The sequence below is a fragment of the Opisthorchis viverrini genome (genome assembly GCF_000715545.1).
Source record: "Opisthorchis viverrini unplaced genomic scaffold opera_v5_21, whole genome shotgun sequence".
NCBI classification, from domain to species: domain Eukaryota; kingdom Metazoa; phylum Platyhelminthes; class Trematoda; order Opisthorchiida; family Opisthorchiidae; genus Opisthorchis; species Opisthorchis viverrini.
In genome coordinates, this window is record NW_008751677.1 from 1,579,559 (window position 1) to 1,585,751 (window position 6,193).

The 6,193-nt window shown below is 45.7% G+C and overlaps 1 protein-coding gene across 1 annotated transcript in view; it reads right to left on the minus strand.

The window, feature by feature from the left end:
- The window catches only part of T265_01898 (hypothetical protein), a gene marked incomplete at both ends in the record, with an annotated part of 26,818 nt that overhangs the window by 853 nt on the left and 19,772 nt on the right, over nt 1-6,193 (minus strand). The gene's annotated exons all lie outside the window — the stretch shown is intronic.

Below are 6,193 nucleotides of genomic sequence, written 5' to 3' on the forward strand. Positions count from 1 at the left end.
CGGGTGAATGGAATGTAAAAATTAATCGCCCTTCGGAAGAGGAAATAAAGTACGATATATCCGTGCTAAAACATGAAAAGGCACCAGGACCGGACGGTTTGTATACAGCCCTCTTCAAAGAAGGAAGAGAATCCCTGACGATCCACCTGACAGCTTATTGGTGCTATATGGAACGAAGATAAGGAATTGCGGAATTGGACATGTCGACGATTATTCCTATCTTCAAAAAGGCTACGTAGAAGTTGTGTGAAAACCACCGTGGTATCAACCTGGTAACTGCGGCATCGAAGGTGCTCTCTGGCCTCATTCTTTGAAGGTTGATTGAACACAGGGAGTTACAGATCCGTGTAAAACAAACTGGGTCCCGTCTTGCAAGAGGATGCATCGGTCATATCTTCACCCTCCGACAGATTCTGGAACAGTGACACTGCTTCCAGCAACCAATCGATCTGAAAACTGCCTTTGACTCTATGGACCGTCAGGCACTATGGCAGTATCCATGGGGCAAAGGTGTCCCCCGTAAATTCTCCATACTCAATAAGGCATGACCTGGCAACGAAGTACGAAAACACTAACTAGTAAACTTAGTCGGGTGGGCAACTGCCGGTTCCCTGGATTGGGACTCCGGAACTCAAATCACTACTGGTTATTGGCATTGGCGGAAATGGCCCAATCGCGCAGTCAATGGCACTCCTCATCAAAGCTATCGCCTTCAATGCTTGTCTGGATGTCCCACAGTCTCCCGTTTGCCGGCGATCGAAACCGTTAATAGCTAATAAACTTGAAAAAAAATTGAAATTTAATCGAGCGGTGCAGCACACAAATTAGTGTTCATTTATGTAAAGCTTCAAATGTAGGAAGAGCAGCCACATTACTTGCAGAGTGATCAAGTATGCATAACAGTAAGCGTTGACTTGGATGAATTGCTATGAAACGCCATGCTCATACTAAATTTGGGGTATCCCAAAAGGACCAATATCGCATCCCTCTGTACTAAGATACGAGACCGGTTGCAGCTCATTCGCTTAGGCTTACTACTTTCACAAGGTCGCTTTTGAACCCTTTCTGGAGATTCTGTGGGAGAATATTAGTCAACCCATCCGGAATCTCGAATAAGTCTTTTCAATTTGATAGTCCCTTGAAGGAGTTACGTGGCTAATTAAATGCCCAATAATGAAATATTGGAAGTGAACTGTCTGCAAAATGAGCACACGAACCAGATGGAATATGTACAGTCTCAGATTGAATACAGACTTATGGCTTAGCTTGGCCCACACAATGTAATTTCTGGTGCCGAAATCACACTTACGGATCAGACAGTCAGACTAGAATGTGACCGTATGCGTATATTGTATCGATTATTATTTCTGAACACCTCGACGGTCCGCGAGGAAATATGTAATGAATTAAGGGCTTAGTCTGGTCATGTGCTTAGCCCACCACTGAACCGCGCAGTATCTAGGGCCACTTTACTCTTCAGATCCTTTAGCTCACATTGTATTAACTCAAAAATCAATAATAAAATCGATTCTCTTTTGTGACAGTCTGTAGGCGACTGATAATCTTAGGCTTTCTAAGAGTGACGGACAACCAATTCTTAGACATGAACCAGTCAGAAAGCTAGGTAATTAACTTGATATTAACTTCCCATTCTTATCCGTTCTCTGTTATTTTAGCGTAAACATCATAGTCGGCGGCATCTATCCTGCTACGGTCGCTTAGTCTCTCCACACCTAGTTTTCAGGTTCTGCAATGTCCTGCTCTATTACATCCAGAATATGATTCAGTGTAATGCAAAATCTATACTGAATAATGTACTTGACGTTTAGATAATGACGTTGCTTATTTCATATTATAGTACTGAAAGATCCCAGCTCCAGTCTAGTGTGAGTTTCATCTATTTGTGATTGATTATTTTACTCAGTGCGACACCTCGTACAAATGTATCATGACTAAAAGAAGAATTATTCGGGCGTGTTTACTGAGATTATCTTACTTGTAAAAGGTTTGCCTGGTGCTTGTTTGGCAGACTATTCGAGCGAACCACTCGCAATTTGGATATATTCTGTGCTGTACGGGCAACAGTTTCCTAGATTTCAGGCATAAAAAAATCAGTCAGCTTAGTCATATCATTTTACGGTAGGCCTGCTGACAGGAAAGCATCACTCCCGCAGTAAGCCCTATAATGAAAATTATGTTGAACATGGTGCGCCTAAACTTTTAGCTTTCTTCGAAGTCATCATCGTCGAAAGCATGACATCAGTATTCAAAACCGATGCTTCACTGTCGTATAACCATGATTTATTTGAAAGCTTTACTGTAAGGAAAGAATAAAGGTGAACGGGGAAGAGACATAGTGCTGGCTTACCACAATCATTCCAAGGTGCCTACACCTCCAAACAATCACCCAGGTAATCTGGATAGAAACTGACAACAAGAATGCCACTGACATCGGTTGGCAGCCATATCTTGTAGTGTCTCCAACCAGGCACAGTGAGGATCACGCAGTCCCCATCCTGGAAGGCGAGTAGCACCGACAGCACCCAAGCGTTTCGTGATCTCCTTCATACTCCTCCACCAAGTCAAGGGTTGGCCGCCTCTCTGTTTACGCCACTGAGTTGGGCATGGAAAACAGCACTCTCTTCGGCAAACGATGGTTCGGCATACGCAATACATGTCCCACCCAACGCAGCTCCTGGTGCTGGACACATTCTTCAATAGAATTAACGATAAGGCAAGCCGTGATGATAAATACTAAGAAAAGTAACTGTAAACTCACGTCGTTTCTATCTATCTCTCTGTGTGTTGACATACTTGTCCTAGGATTCGTGCTGAAACAGATACTAACTGTCCTTGCAACGAGGAACCTTTAATGTATAATCTGCTCCACTCATCTGAGAGCTCCAGATGGGATAAAAGCGTTGTACACTGACCATACCTTGCCTTCATAATTCCGTTGGTTGAATGTTTGCGCAAACAAATGCCACTTGTTTCTATCAGTGCACGTTTGTATTGCGTAAACGAGGTAGAATAAGAACTATGATAAATTTAGATGCGATACTTTGCTAAATCACCACTACGTGATTGTCAACTTCAGATTCCAACCCTTGCGTCCATTATCTTTTTAAGAAAACGCGAATTACTTTTATTCAGTTTTAGAGTACTGTCTGTTTCCCTGTTACACATTACACTTGGATAAAGGCCAACCTTACGGTGTAAAAATGGGTCAAAAACTTCTGAAAAACCGACAGGCAATTTGGAGTTGGTGCACCGTGATTAAAGCGGCCAAAGTTATACAGTTCATTGTTCTAAGGACTAGACTTTGACATTGAAAGAAATAGCATGGATCACAGCCAGATATGGATAAAGACCAGAGGAGCCTGGACCTTACCGGTTTGCGTACCTCGGTGACCCATTGAAATATACTGGGGAGGTATCCGCGCGACACTTATAGAGTATCTCATACCAGATTGATCCATGGGTATAGGTCTGACGAACACAATCTTCTGGCCCTCCTTCTGAAAAACCGACAGGCAATTTGGAGTTGGTGCACCGTGATTAAAGCGGCCAAAGTCATACAGTTCATTGTTCTAAGGACTAGACTTTGACATTGAAAGAAATAGCATGGATCACAGCCAGATCTGGGTAAAGACCAGAGGAACCTGGACCTTACCGTGGTGTGACGGTTTGCGTACCTCGGTGACCCAGTGAAATATATTGGGGAGGTGTCCGCGCGACACTTACAGAGTATCTCATACCAGATTGATTCATGGGTATAGGTCTGACGAACACAATCTTCTGGCCCTCCAGGTTGGGGTTGGAACAAGCGTGTCGACGTGTTCCGTAGAAATATTGACGTACTTGCATTTCCAGCCCAACACCCCTGCCTTGTGGTTAGGATTTTGAGCCAAAGGCATTGGTTGGGGACCCTAATCATCCTCCTGTCTATGTGTTGGCACCTTGGCAGCATCCCAGCCCTCGTGCAACCATGAACTCCACATATAAGAATAAACTCATGCCACATCGGCCGTCGCGTGGTGCCACCACTTGGTCTCCTTACTCGCTGCACACAGTAGGGCGTGTAAACGAAAGCAGACTGCTGCTGACGCCTCCCTTATTTCTCTTTCCCATTTTCTTCCACCTCTTCTCACCCCATCAGTGACTCTATCCTTGTGGGCCCTGCACATAGGACTGATGACTCCGTTCGTTCTGCAACGGCTTTGCGAGCAATATCTGCGTGTCATCCGGCGCATCTCGAAATCAATCTTCAAGGCTCGACGCCCAGTTCATCTGGCAACCTTCAATGTCTGCGTTCCGAAGCAAGTAGGTCAACGAGCTGCTCTTGCTCCCACATTGGACTCGCTTGGCATTAATGTGTGCCGTGTCTCGGAAACAGGAATCCAAGATGCAAGCACTGTGGTTGAGCTAATCACCCCACCATTCTTCACTTGCTTTCGGCTACGCACCTCTGGAGATCCAGAGGCTGTTGTGGCGGGATGTGCAGGGTTGGGTATCATCCTAAGCCACTGGGCGGAAGCGCCCTTGCTGGATACTTGTTGATAGTCGCCTCTGTACAGTTCGTCTGAGAAGGAGTTTCACAACCCTAAACCACTGGGCGGAAGCGCCCTTGCTGGATGCCTGTTGATAGTCGCCTCCGTACAGTTCGTCTGAGAAGGAGTTTCACAAGCGGGAAGCTGATCGATGTCTGTTTGTCATGTCTGCTTACCCCCAACTGACTGCAACTCCGATGCCATCAAAGACATGTTTTATGACACCCTGAATGCCCTGTTGTGGCGACTCAAATGGTCGGATATCGTGGTGGTTGCCGGGGATATGAACGCACAAGTGAACAGGCTTAGCCTATCTGACGTTCAATTAGGAGGTCGACATGGACTGGACTCGTTACATACGGACAGTGGTGAGCGATTGCTTTAGGTGTGTGCTGGCCATATGATATTTTTATGCAATCCTAACTTCCGAAATAGCCGAAGTAGTCTGTCCTTCAAAGACATGCCGGTCACAAATTAAGATCGATCATATTGCCCTCAGTTACCGATGGCGCGGATCAGTAGCTGACTGTTGGTCATTTTGAAACACATTTGTGGATTCCGACCACTCGCTCGCCCGGATTCGCTTTTCCTTACGTTTTTCAGGGCCGCGTAAGGTGCGGAAAAATTGCTTGGCAACTGGGAGATTGTCTGACCTGGATGTTAGAGGAATTTAGCAAAATCGTTTTGTGGATTCTCTTCCAACTGCTCAACCATCAGATGTGATATCACACCGCAGAATGCTGGTAGTTTTGCTTGTGGCACGGTGCCGCCAGACTCATTTGGGCAATGGACATCAGACCGCACGGTGGCACTGCTTAAAACTCGGAGAAATAGTCCAGTCGGTCCAGAACATAACTTGACTCGATAAACTATCAGACATCAAGTGAAAGTGAGCGTGCGAGCTGACCGTGAAGTGTGGCGGACACAGAAAGGCGAAGAAATGGAAGGGGCTCAGAAAACCGGTAATGCCAGAAGGTAATTTTATTTGATCCGTGTTACTTGTCTCCGGAAACCACCTGTGGGCGAAACCATCAAGGATCGGGATGTAGTAAATATCTCGAAGGAAGAAGATTTCCTCGACCAGTGGGCTGAATACTTCGAACGACAATTGTCATGGCTACCTGCTGACACTTATCTGAAGCCCACAGTTGACGCAGAAATCTGGACGTTGAACGTGAACCCGACTACGACCTCGGAGGTTTATAATTGCATGTGTCCTTTCAAGCGTCGCCGAGCTTCTGGGCCGGATGACCTCCCACCCACATTGTTGAAAGACGTTGGTGGAGTCCTCAGTCAGCACTTGTCTGGTCGTTGATACGACTGCCCATCAAAGAATGTCCCGAAAGTTCGTGAACAGAAGAAGCATTTTGTATTATCAGACTTCCGGACGTGTGAGAGTATACAGACACCTCTCCATAAGCTCTCGTACACAAAGCGTTGTCCTTCAGAGATGCCCACTCTCCATTCTTATTTAATTTTGTGATTGATGAGATACTGAGACGAACGCTGGAAGGTCCTCAAAACTCCGCTTTCAAATAGTTTGTGACGAAATCCTTGTCAATCTGGAGTATGCAGACGACATCGTTCTCATGTTCGAAGAGGAGGAGAAGGCGCAAGTATTCTTGGATGAACTGACCAAAGTC